Here is a 14,215-nt window from a genome sequence, read left to right as displayed (position 1 = left end):
CCTTCCACTCCTCCCCCACACATCAATTCTGTCTCTTCACAGGACACAATACTAGAATGAGGGAATGATACCCTCCTGAGCATTGTCATGAAATGTTCATAATGATAACGGAAGTCAAACTAGAGCGAAGGCAGCGCTTCCTGCTCTCATTCTAGTGTATCATGCACAATAAAGAGGATTTGGGATGGGTTGCTGTTAGGACCATGAATGGGTGACAGAGGAGAGGGGGGGAAGTGAGCAAAAGCTTTCGTGAAGCCTTTGGAACTCCCCAAGCTACGCTTGGAAGTCAAAATTTTGTGGGGAATTTGCAAGTGTTTCCATTTCAGTCATGAAAGAATTAAACTGTTTGTGTCACCTACTTAATTAGTAAACTTTGCATGTAACCTTTAGGGCTTCGAGTAAGTAGAAGGGAGAGTCTCTAAGCATAATGAAGTAGAATTAGGAGTTTCTACTGGGCAACTTCTTTATTGGGGGGGCAATTAAGTCATGCTATATACTGAAGTTTTATTGCTCTTTGTTCGGTTAAGTTGTTGTTAAGTCTTCTCTCAGTTCCCTAGCGATCTATACTAGCAAGATGTAGCCTATTAGCAATTTATTATTTTCTTCCACAGTAACCCTGTTTTTATCCTCTTAGTAAAGTAGTTTTTCAGAGCTACACTGGAGTCTGTGTCAGTTCTCATTACTTCCAATGCGCAATAACTAAGAGCCAAGCTACAAGTGATGAATGACACAGGTTGGACACTTGTCAGCTTCCCTCAAGTTTTGATGGGAAATGTAGGCGTCCTGGTCTTGCAGCTTGGTTCTCCAACTGCTGTCCAATGGACTTTTCAACTGTCACTTGTCCAACATTCTGCCAAGCTGCCTAGTGTCAGGCATCACTTGTAGCTTGGCTCTCAGTTACGGCTGATTTCCTACAAATTTGCTGTAGGCTATTCAGCAAAGGCTCTAATCAAAAGGGGCTTGGCTAGCTGGGGCCTTGGAGGGCTGTACCAGATAGCAAAGGGTCTGATTTAGTGTAAAGCAGCTTCCTGTGTGCCTTTGATCAAGCGTCCCTTAGGTCCATGTCTCTGCCCTTTGTACAACCTGGTCCAAACCTGTCATGTTTTTGAAATAGAACAAGGTGCTAGCAAAGATCCTTTATCTGGAGATGCCTTGATTTAACATGGGAGCTTCTGCTCGCAAAGCACATGCTGTACCAGTAAGCCCATCCCTGCTGGTCAATTTTACCTCAAGATTGTGACCTACGGTTATGTAAACAGTAGTCTTTCAGAAACAAGTGCAATTTCCTGACCCTGGTGTTCCTATCTGTTCTGTGTCCAATATTTGTAATTGTAGGAGTTGTATCACCTTCTCTGCATGGACTTTTTCCCTGTCCTTAAGTCCTACCAGCAGAAACCCGGTGCAGCGAACAATGTGAACTTTAGCTGATAATCCACAGTACAGCGACATGAGCGGGGAGGTAGTTGACTGTAGAGGTGTTACTGTTGAACGAGGCCATGTGACTTGCAAGCAAATTGTGGCCACAGTTTGCAAACCATTGTGAAGGCCGTGTTGTTTTGCTACATTTTAAGTTTGGCCACTTTTTTTTTAACAAAGTACAAAGCAAAAAGAACCATCTTTTTGGCATCTTCAGCTCTAAAGACACAAGAAATGCCTCTCTTACTGGATTAGACCCTCTAATCCTACATTGCCAGCAGAGGTTGTCACCTTGACCTTGGGAGGCTTACAGGCAGGGCATGGAGATGATAGGCGCCTGCTGTCGTTTATCCTGAACATTTGGCATTTGGACTTCCAGTGGCTTTAGTTACGGAGAGTGAAATTTTAGCTACTGTGGCGAATGGATCTGAACGAGTCTGTTCTTTGCTCCTCGCCCCCCCCCCCATGTGGGCAAGTCCCTTCCTTCTCTCTTGGCTTAACATTCCTAACCGAGAGGGCAGTGAGGTCTCTGGATAAACAGCAATCAAAATTTTGTGCTAAGTAAATCATCTTCAACGTGGTGGACTGGGACATGTAAGGAGTTGTTCTCGGGAAGAACTTTCAGCCCTGTGATCCCAGCCTATATTTTGAAATGATGCACACTAGCAAAACCTATACATTGTGAGTGTGCTGATTACTACTCAGAAAAAGTGAGACTCCTTGTACTGCCGAAGGAACAGGCAGCTTTCTGGACTGGATCGTGCCCTGCTTTGTCATTGTTCATCCATTTATCAGAGACAATACGAGAGCCGTAGCAAGATCCAGAGGAAGTCAGTTAATTTGTCATCTTTGGACAGGTGTGCAGACTACATTTACAAAATTTATATTTGTAGTTTTGGTCTTTTTATGTCTTCCTTGTGTTATAGGACGCTGAGCGATCACTTTTTTAGGATGCATTTCTGTACAGCCCTCTATGGCTGAAAGGCTTTAGTGGTGCTGCTGATATTAAACTCTCTAGGGTGGTGTACAGGAATGAAAAGAGAGAGTCCCTAGCTGTCATAGAGTCACCAAAGGCTGGGATGAATAAGCCTTTGTGTTTCCAATTGGGAACTAAAAAGATTTTACACATTTATTTATGCTCATTTAATTAGGCAATATTTGTTTTTTCTCCCTGAACAGTGTTTGGTATACCTACATACTTAAGCACAAATAAAAAATTGCCCTTTGGATCTTGCCCTTATTTACAATTCACACTTGAATTCAAGGTATTCTGTTTATTTGTATTCTCCCCTTCCACCAAGAATCTCAAGGTGACTACTTGATTCCTCCCTCCTCCATTTTCTTTCACAACGCCTCTGTGGGGTAGGCTGCCTTGGGAGGAAAAAAAAGTGACTTGCCCAAGTTCTTCTAGCAAGTTTCATGTGGCTAAGTGCGAGTTGGAACCAGGATTTTCTAATCCTCGTTCCATTGCAATGCCCACCAACTCTCTTCTATAGATCTGGAGAATCTCCTGTTTGGGCAATGTGAGGTCAGACACCAAACTACTTACTAATGCTACGTCTTTGTAAATTGTGTTTATTTACTCTATGGCATTGTTTATGGAAATGCCCTTGAAACTGACTGTACTAATCTCACACTGTGTAATCCGCCTTGAGTCTCAGTGAGAAAGGCGGACTATGAATGACATAAATAATAATAAATAAATTACTTGAAGAACCCCCTTCTTTATGGACTATTCACTGGAAATAGGAAACTGATGTGTTAAAAATTTCCCTTAAATACAAGATGGGTCCATTCTCACTCGCTTCAGCTTAATGATGGGAGAATGATCAGGTTGCTGCCATCAGTAGCCTGTGCCAGGAGAGGAAATGCCCTACTGCCCTCTCTGGCATCACAGTTCTCAAAGCTTCAAACCCAGGGCTTTTTTTCAGCTGGAACGCGGTGGAATGGAGTTCCGGAACCTCTTGAAAATGGTCACATGGCTGGTGGCCCCGCCCCCTGATCTCCAGACAGAGGGGAGTTTAGCTTGCCCTCCGCGTGGAGGGCAATCTCAACTCCCCTCTGTCTGGAGATCAGGGGGCGGGGCTACCAGCCATGTGACCACTTTCTCTGAGGGCAACCCACTCAGAGCCAAACTACAAGTGACGCCTGACACAGGTTGGACATTTGTCAGCTTCCCTCAAGTTTTGATGGGAAATGTAGGCATTCTGGTCTTGCAGCTGTAATGGAGAGCCAAGCTGTAAAACCAGGATGCCTACATTTCCCATCAAAACTTGAGGGAAGCTGACAAGTGCCCAACCTGTGTAAGGCATCACTTGTAGCTTGGCTCTGAGTTCCACCACCTCTTTTCCCAGAAAAAAAGCCCTGCATAAATCTAAAACCTATGACCGGCTGTGCTACAAACGTTCTAGGTATTTGGTTTTTTTAGTCGTAAGCTTTAGGGTGGGATAAAAATCTAAATAACAATAGATCTCCCCAAACTGCCTGTGTTACATCTCCCCTACGGTTTCTTTGCATTCTTTACAGTGCAGTCCTAAGCAGAGTTACTCCAGCCTAAGCCCATTGAGTAACTCTGCTTAGGATTTCACTGTCGGCCTGATAACACTGTCCACTAATTCTGTTGGGTTTAACTAAGGTCCTCCTAATTAAGTCCAGGATTCTGTTGCTAACAGTAGCCAGCCAGATGTTTCTGGAAAGTTTACAAGCAAAACATCAAAGCAATAACCACCATCAGCCCTTGTTTGTCTCCTGGCTTCTGATCATGGGGGATCTATTTAGCTTATATGATTAACTAGTGGCAGAGCCTGTTGTGAAAATACAATCAGCTCTAGCAGCAGGGGCCGGGCCGGGTCACAGTGGGCTGCCGGCTGGGCTGCCCTGCCCTGCAGCGGGCCACCAGGCTGGACAGCAGCAGGCTGCTGGGCCCGGCCATGGATCAGCTGGGCAAGAAGAAAGCCTTCTCCCTGCCCAGCTGAGTGGTGAGTGGGCTCCACCACCACCACCCCTCTCCAGTGGATCAGCTGGGCAGGGAGAAAGTGGTGTTTTGCCCCAAGGCAGCAGGAAGGCCTAACACCATGGCATTCTGCCTTCCCACAGTCGCATGGTGGGGAAGTAAACCATTTTGCCCCCACTCACTTCTTATCCCCGCGTTCTGCGCATGCATGGGGATAAGAAATGAAACGGCAACACGATTTGCTTAGGATATGTGTTAAGAAATGCTTCAAATCCAGTTTACTGCACAAAAATAGAACCCTTTAAAAGGGGAATTGCAGCATTCCATTTTAGTCAGGGCTACAAGGATTGGTACTGTGGGAGAAGTTTCGCTAAACAAGGACAGGGGAGTAATATTATACAGAAAGTATAATACACGATACACAAATCCCCCAAATTCTCAACAAAACTTGGTTCCTCTTAGTTAAGCAAGGGCAACAATTCCATGGCCAAGTCTATCTGTCTTAGGCCATCTGTATCGATGGGAGTGTGCGCATATCGCTGAATGTAAGGTTGCACTATAAGCCACTATCTAGCAGGGAGACTTTAGTCTGATAAGACCAGAAAATTAGCAGGTTCATGTGATCTCACCCATTATTCTTTATTGCTGTGCTGTTCCAGTTCAGTTGCAAGCAAGAACAGAGTCATAGATGTTGATCTCTGTTAAGAGGGCTTTTTTCCCCCGCTGTTATCTTTGGGAGAGGAAATTCAAAGTCCGGCCCAAGCTTGTTGCACTGGTATGCTTAAGGCAAACTGGGGTCTATGACATAACGCTGACCAAGAAGTGATGTGGAATCTGCAACATACAATTTTTTTTGTCCATATCTCTCTATTTTCAGCTGGGTGAAATGCAAGCAGCCAATTGTCTGTGGGTTCAAGTCTTACTCATCTTGAAAGAATGTACTTAAGGGTAGGGTGGCCATGTGACTTGAAGTTCTTATCAATTCATTCAACTTGCTCTTTGTCTCTGATTTCACAAATGTTGTAGTATATGGGTCACTTCACATATATATGTTTTTCCTGAACTAAAAGCAATTCCAAATAGCAAGAAAAACACATTATGCACAGAGTATGTGCAATCAGCTGGAGCTTTTTAGCAAACTGCATATGTGTATCATCGTCATGCATAGTACATTTTACCGAAAAGTGCTTTCCATATAAGAAAAGTTTAGTGCATGTAATGGCTTTCAGCTTTTGGTGGTGAACAAGCTACCTTGCCTTGTTTTATACGACAAAATATTTCATTTGCAAAAGAGATCACTATGGCACGTGCCAATTTGCAATATGGGTGGATGGACACAAACAACTGGACCCAAATTACTTACTTAATCCGTATTATTTGGAAACTGTTGCACTAAATTTTGAAACAAAATTCTGACTTGGGCCACCAGAAACGATGTTCTGTCAACTTGAGAAACCCTGAGACATGTAAAAGGGACAAAGCCTTTATTTATACTTGTCTCCTTGGTTTCCCTTTAGGCTTTTTAATAACGGGCTTCTTATGGTTTCCACAATCAAGATTCTGAGGTCATTGTCAAGAAATGATATCCTGAGATGATTTCCTCTTCCCGGTATAAACGAAGGAATTTGTGGCTTCATGCTTTCCTGACTATATTGGGAGCGCTCAGAGGTCATTATTTCTTCTTTGAATTTTACTCTGTATGAGAATAACACTGATGTTACTTTCTATAGAAACAGTGTGACTGCTTATCTGAAGAACTGTCAATTCACCCCTTTGGTATATTAAATATTATTGGAGTACATTCAGGAATGGCAACTGCCTGAGGGACAGCCGTGCAAGTCCGTGACAACAAAAACAACTGAGTCTAATGTGCTACGAGATTGTTTTTTGCTGCTCAGATGTTATATAGCCTGGAAAGATTCTAGCGTAAGGTACTATGTGGCCTAGAAACACTCAGTCTGTCCCCCTTTCTATAAGGAAGCACGTATGAGATTTATTATTCCCTTTCTGGATGGTATCTCAGAACATTCGGATAAGAAAAAATTAGAGAAACTGCTGTCAAACTCAGATTTTACTGCATTACACCAGATAGCGAAATTTTGTGCTCTGGTCGTTAAAGCCCATTAGAGCCTAGGCCTCCATTTCGGTTGCTTGCTTAGAACTATGGTGACTTCCTGGTTTTTACAAATTTTGGTAGATATTAGGAAATTATGTTTTTAAATTGTATATACTTATATGCTTCATGTTTCAAATGGTTGTAAAATGTGCACTTAAATTTTATGGTTAACGTACTGGCTAAGTGCTGTGATAATAAAGAAAAAAAAACTCAGTCTGTCCTCTGCTATTTGTTTCAGCTCCTACAATGCATCTCTATCACTTAAAATGAAGAAGTGGGGACGTAGTTCAAGTAGCGAGTATCCTCTGAGTACCCTTTTTCTAGTTAATTCCTTGCTTCACCAGGGACATTTACATCATCCTGTCAATACGTGTTGTGATTTTTTTTAAAAAAAATCAACAACCTACTCAGTAAGGAAACTGAGAGGAGGAGATGAACAGCAGCCTATGGTGTATACAGAAGATGAAAATAAATATGATTCACTTGACTGTAATTCCCTCTAGTAATTTACAGAACAACGTGGATGCTTTTGAGTGTCTTTAACAGCCATTATGGTTGTGACAAGGGATGCTCAATCGCCCTTCTGTTCAGATCATAATTTCTTTGCAAAGTGAGAATGGGATACTTACTCCAACCTTAAACGGAGAATAATCAAGCTTTCCTTTGTTAGCAGTTAGACCCCCTCTTCATGCAGAGAGGATAGTTTACTGATGGAATATCATAAAACCTTTCCTCCTTTGCTGTAAATCCAAGGCACTGCCTGGCTCAAGGCAGAGCACATGCCAACTGGGCAGGAGCCTGGAAAACTACCAGAATATGAGTCAGAGGTGGTTGACTGACTGGCTGTCCCTCCATGCTCCGGAGAGATGCAGAGATAATGAGGCTTCCTAAAAACCCTGTCTAATCTCATCAACACCTTTCTATACCTCCCCTCATCCATTTACCCTAATCAAAGCTATTTAGCAAACCTGGTAGCTTTCCCACCTGGGATTTACCAAATCATCAAACAATATTTTCTCCTATAGTCTACCTCAAATAGGAACCATCAAACCTCTCCAACTCCTTTGTCCACCTCTGGAGACAGCCAGTAAGCCATTGTTTTGGGGCAAAGACGTCAGTTTTGCCTTATAACTGGGGTCCCCAGCCATGTGCATGTGTTCTTGAACCCATCCAAACACCCCCAAATTCATTTGGGCCTCCTCTTCCCTCTGTGAAATCCTGACTGCTTTGCTGCCTCGAAGACTGGTAACTATCACCCTCCCTGAAACTGCTTTCTCCCCCTTTCCTCCCTGATTTTCTTAGTTAACCTTGTGTGTGTGCTGTGTAGTTCTCTGTACATTTGCCTTTTATTTCTCTTTAATAATAAAAAAACAGCTTTCCAGCTGCACATCTGCCTGATTTATTTGAGCGTTCTCTAAGGAATAATCCTGATAAACATTGGTTGAGATTCCTAGTTACCCCCTCTCGCTTGCCTCCTTAATGCTAATTCTCTCAACCAATTAAGGAAATGTCCTATTTGGGTAACAGGTTAAGGTTGTCAATTCTGGGTCGGAAATTTCCAGAAGATTTGGGGGTGGAGCATGGGAGGGGTGGAAGCTCAGTGGAGATGTGATGCCATGGAGTTCATCCTCTGAAACTGCCATTTGCTCACGGGCAGGGCTTTTTTTTCAGGGGTAACGCGGGGGAATGGAGTTCCGGCACCTCTTGAAAATACTCGGCAATCGTGCTTGAAAATAATATGATTTCAAAGAATCCTATGTGTTTCTTCCTCATTTTCCTCTTGAAAGTTCCACCACCCCTTTTTCCCAGAAAAAAACCCCTGCTCACGGGGATCTGATTTGAGTAGGTGGGAGCTCAATTCTAATTCTGGGAGAACTCCAGGCCCCACCTGGCCCCACCTGGAGGTTAGCAATCCCTATCAGGGATTTGAACCTTAGTCTCACTGGTCCAGGTACACCACCATCACAGTTTCAACTGTCTCTCCTGCTGGTAGGGTCTTTTCTGTGCTGGCCCGATTATGAAACCGCTTACCGTAAGTTTGCATATTGGTCAGTCTCTTTAGAAGAACCATGACATTTTTTGCCTATTTAAAATACTGTAGGGGTCTGGAAGCTTCCAAATTAAATGAAATATTTTGAGTTAGTTGTTATTTAAGGTGATATTCTGTACTTTGTGAGTCTTAGACTTTATATTTTAATTTTCTGATTTATGTAGTGACCTGATGAAGGCCGTTGAATATATATAATGTTTGTTTCAAAAAGGCTAAAGATAGCAGCCACTCCACAAGAGGTGGATGAAGTTTGACCCCTTTTTTCTCCTGAACTTGAGCTGTTAAGAAATATTTGTCCCCACTTTGTGTTTACACTAGAACTTTTCATACACATATAATCTAATGCTTAAATTTCTATATGGTAGTCTGGCAAGTCTCGTCTTTTGATCTCGTCTTTTGTGTTCATATGGAACACAACACATGAATGCTCCCATCTGTCTAATTCCTTAGAATGAATATTGCAGTTTAGGGCAAAGACTAGCTTGCATTTGCCACTTCCTTCTTTTAAAATAAAACTGTAGTTCCTAAAATTCTCATATGCTCCAGGGGATGATGAAACAAATAGGGCAAGGCTACTTGTATGATAATAACTTTTGCTAAAACAATCTTTTATTTATAACATGTTATGTCTGTTCCATTGAAGAGTAGCAAGCCACTAAGAACTGCAGGCATTGCAACAGTAGAGTGCGTTTCACAACTTTTTTTTATTATTAAGAAAGAGCTGGGCGACTACAAGCTCAGCGGAGGTCGTGGCCCCAGTCCAAAATGCCTCTACTTTTTCCAGTATGAACTATGGGGCAACCTTCACCTATTGCCTCTGTGCTTGACTGCAATGTGTAAAATTAAGCGGCAGGAATTGTGCCTGGGGTAACCTTTGTTTGTGGAGACTTTGGAGAGCTGTATTCTTGAAAACACTGTACTGACCTCTGCATAATTGGATCATGGGGGCAGGATAGGAACTAGCTACTAACAGGGGGATTTTTTTTAAAGCTTCATGTCTAGTTTCCGCTTTTTGATTGCTCATTTTGGAGAATTGATTCAGTCAGAAACTGGGAGCCTCTATTCTGCCTAAAGGGCATGGAGCTTTTCCTAACTCATAGCTCTTTTTTTCATATGTCTGTTTACAGGCAGGAAGAAATTTTTTTTGGTCCTGTGTGCCAGATGGTGGAGTTTGTCTCCTACACAGAGCAGCACTATCATAGAGACTATCATGGACTATCATAGAGAATCACATCTGGAAATGTTTCTTCCTGTTAAAAACTCCCTGCAGATGGAAAGCCGGTAACAGCAAGCAAAGAGGAAGGGCAGAACCTTTCTCTCTGTTGTGTTACTTCTAGGTGCAGGCCATGACTTGAGAAATTGCAACTTGGCTGTTTTTGGGATTACAGCAGAGAGTGGGACATCTTGAGTCCCTTTCTCCTGTGACACTACTGTCATCACAGTAGACTGTTTGCACAAGCAGTTATTTGCAGAAGGGATAAACTGACTATCCTGTAGAAGCTGCACGGTCACTTTTTTTTTTTTTTTTTTTTTTAAAAAGTCAAATATATATATTTTTATTTCAATTATTAACAAAACTGTTTACAATATGAAATACAACATGGGTAAATTGTTAAAAACTACATAACAGAGAAGGGTAAAACATGGAAAGACAAATTCAAGTTGAATGATCTGATATATTTTGGATTATAGATTCAGGATTGTTTGGTATATTTTATTGGGAGGATATAGATTTTCTTTAGAAATGTATTCAAAAAAAGGGAACCATTTTTCCATAAAATTTGTTGTTTGGGGGAAATTTTCAGCTTGATAGATTCCATCATTGATTTTTTCAAATAAAAAATGGTCCCATATTTTAGAATACCAACTGGTAATTGTTGGTACAATATGTGATTTCCATTTTAAAGCAATTAAATTTTTTGCTGCCATTAAGAAGACATTGATGAGGTCTCGTCGAATTGGTGGGATCTCTATATCATCCCATTGATTCAGAAATATCAGCTCAGGTTTCTTTGGTATTTTGTAGCCAGTTAACAAAAAGATTTGGTGCAAGATTGTATTCCAGAATTCTTCTATGTAATGACATTTCCACCAGCAATGTATATATGATCCTGTATCCCCACATCCTTTCCAACATAAAGATGAACTGTGAGAATAAATAGCTGCTAATTTTTTGGGTGTAAGATACCATCTTGTTAATATCTTATAGGACTGTAGTTTAATACTAATTGTTGATGAATTAAATATTTTAGAGGACCATAATATTTCCCATTGTTCTTTTGATAATATTTTGTCACAGTCTTGGTGCCATTTTGACTGATATGTTAAGGTTTTAAGTTTAAGGTTTTGTAGCAAAATATTATAAATTTTGGAGATTACTCCTTTATTTGAAAGGCCTTTCCTATCTATAATTTGTTCAAATGCAGTCTTTGGTTGTTTCATAATGTCCTTTAAGTTTATAGAAGAGGCTAGATTCTTTAATTGAAAATAAATAAACCATGATATATTACTATTAATTTTTTGCTCCAATTCCGGTTTATCTAGTAAGCCTTCTCGGGAGGCAATATCAGTTAGCCTTGTTATGTTGTTTTGGCTCCATTTTTTAGTGAATGCGGGTGAGAGACCCGGTGGAAACCAATCCTGAAAAAGAAAAGAAGAGAACCTGGAATATTTGGGGGTGATTTTATTTCTATAAGCATCCCATACTTTTAGGATAGCTGTAAAAAAGATGTTTTGTTTAGAGTTTGTTGGGCGGACGTGTTGTTTATTCCATAGAAGATCCTGAATGGATTCATTTTGTTGTGTGTTTTGTAAAAGGTTGATCCAATCCATATGATCTTCCTTCTGTATTATAGAAATTACATCTTTTAATCGTGCAGCTTTTTGATAGAGATCAATATCTGGGAAATTAAAGCCTCCTTGTGTGTTTTTTAATCTTAGTGTTGTAAATGCAATTCTTGGATGTTTATCTTGCCACAAAAATTTATTGAAGAAGGTTTGCCATTGTTTTAAAAGTTTTGGTGGGATTAATATTGGAATTGTTCGAAAGAGAAAAATTAACTTGGGAAGTGCAAATGATTTAATTAGATGGTATCTATCATACCATGATAATTGTTTTTTATTCCAGTCACTTAATTCTGCTCTTATTTTAGCCATTTTATCTATGTGATTTAACTTTAGTAACTGGTTGAGGTCAGATGGTAGGATTATACCCAGATATGGTAGTTTTTTTGGTTCCCACTGGAATTTATATATGTGTTTAATATTCAATTGAGTTGTAGTTGTTGTGTTTAAAGGAAGTATGTTCGACTTGGTGTAGTTTACTTCTAATCCTGAAATTTGACCAAATAAACTTAAAAGATTTGATAAGTGTTGAAGCGATAGGATTGGGTTTGTGAGGTATAGCAGCATATCATCTGCAAAAGCACTGAGTTTATATGTTTTAGAGTTAACTGCGATTCCTTGAATTTGGGTGTTCTCCCTGATTGCTATTGTCAGTGGTTCTAAGGCAATTGCAAATAAAGCAGGTGACAAAGGGCAGCCTTGTCTTGTTCCTCTATGTAGATAGATTTTGTCTGAAGTGTTTCCATTTATTTTGACATGCGCTGTGGGTTGTGAATAGATTGTCTTTATTATACGTCGGAAATTTTCTCCAAAGCCCATATGGTATAGTGTTTCATCTAAATAACATATTTCTAAGGAATCGAAGGCTTTTTCGATATCTAATGATAAGAATAGAGCTTCAGTATGTTGATTTTTGCATATAGACATTAAATTTAAAGTTTTATAAATATTGTGTGTTAAATCCCTGCCGGGCATGAAGCCGGTTTGGTCCTTGTGTATATAGTGAGTGATAAATGAATTAAGACGTTCGGCTATAACTGAAGTAAATATCTTGTAATCTTGATTTAAGAGAGAAATTGGGCGAAATGAGGCTGGGGTTTTATGATCTTTGCCTTGCTTCGGAATTACTATAATAGAAGCAGTCGACCATGAAGGAGGCTGTATTCCTGTTGTTAGTAACATGTTACAAGTTTCAGTAAGGGGTTGTAACAGAAGTGGGGCAAATTTTTTATAAAATTCTGCAGGAAATCCGTCTGGTCCTGATGTTTTGTTGTTTTTTGATTTTTGTATGACTGCTGCAATTTCTTGTGTGGTGATTGGATTCTCCAGTTTTGACTGATGTGCTTTTTCTAATTTTTTAAGATTTTTAAGTGATTGCAAAAAATGGGATATGTTTTCTATTTTTGGTTTTTTTGATGTATATAGTTGATTATAGTAATCTCTGAAGATATTAATTATGTCTTTTGATTTAGTGTATATTTGTCCTTTTTTGTCTTGGATTACCCTGATTAATTTTGCTACCTTCTTTTCTTTTATTCTCCAAGAGAGAATACGTAAAGTCTTTGGTGTATTGAACCAATGTTTCTGTTTTAAATATATGAGATTTTTTTGAATATTATCTGATTCTATGGTTTCTAAAAGTTTGCGTTCATTTATTAGTTTCTGGTATACTTTTTTACTACCATTCTGTTTATGTAGGAATTCCAAGTGTTTAATTTTCCCTGTAATTTCTTGTTTTTGAGCTTTCTTATCCTTGTGAATTCGTGATGTTAATGCTATTAGATGTCCTCTAGTGACAGCTTTTAAAGCGTCCCAAAAAATATGTGGTTTTGTTTCTGGTGTTGTATTTTCTTTCATGTATTGTTTGATGATATTCTCAATTTCCTTAACATGATTTGAATGGTACAGCAGTGATTTACTAAATGTCCAGTGTTTTTCAGTTTTTGTTTCTGACTTAAATGAAATGGTGCAAGTAGTCCAAGCATGATCTGAGTGGATTATGTTACCAATTTCGGTTGAGTTTACCTGATTAATTAATTTTTCTGAAATTAAAATAAGGTCAATTCTGGTGTAAATGTGATGTCTAGGTGAGTAGTAAGTAAAGTCTTTTTCTGTAGCATGAGTTTGTCTCCATACATCAATCAGATTGTGATTTTTAATCAATGTTGCCAATTTAGTATTGTGACATTTCTTATTGGATTTTTTATAGTCTGACCTATCTAATTTGTGATTCATTATGAAATTAAAGTCTCCACCCACAATCAGTTCGCCTTCCTGAAATTTTTCTAGATTAATTAATAGTTCTTCTATAAAGGTTATTTGCCTTTGGTTAGGTGCATAGATGGATGCCACTGTAAGAAGGTGATTGCCTACAGTTCCTTTTACAAATATATATCTACCCAGAGGATCAACCTTTGTAGCTTTATGAAAAAAAGGAGTATTTTTGGATACTATAATTGCAACCCCACGTGCTTTAGAAGTGCCATATGCATGGTATTGTGTCTGAATCCATCTGTCTTTCAGTGTTAAAGGATTACCAGCACGAATGTGTGTTTCTTGAAGTAGAGTGATATCTGGTTTAAGTTTAGCTATATGTGTAAGTATGCGTTTTCTCTTAATTGGATTCCCCAAGCCTCGAACATTATAAGAAATTACTTTTAGTTCAGAACACATATTGTAACTTCTCCCTCCAATTTCTTCTTAGAAATAAATTATTTTTTGTGTTAAAGAAATAGCTTTTAAACAACTTATTTGGTAACAGTAATGCTATTTAGTATATAAAATCTGAACGATAAGACAATTTTCTGATGACAATACAGCACTTGTTATAACTTTA

Source organism: Eublepharis macularius, chromosome 9 (genome assembly GCF_028583425.1).
Source record: "Eublepharis macularius isolate TG4126 chromosome 9, MPM_Emac_v1.0, whole genome shotgun sequence".
Classification (NCBI taxonomy): Eukaryota; Metazoa; Chordata; class Lepidosauria; order Squamata; family Eublepharidae; genus Eublepharis; species Eublepharis macularius.
Note: the sequence above shows the minus strand (reverse complement) of the source record.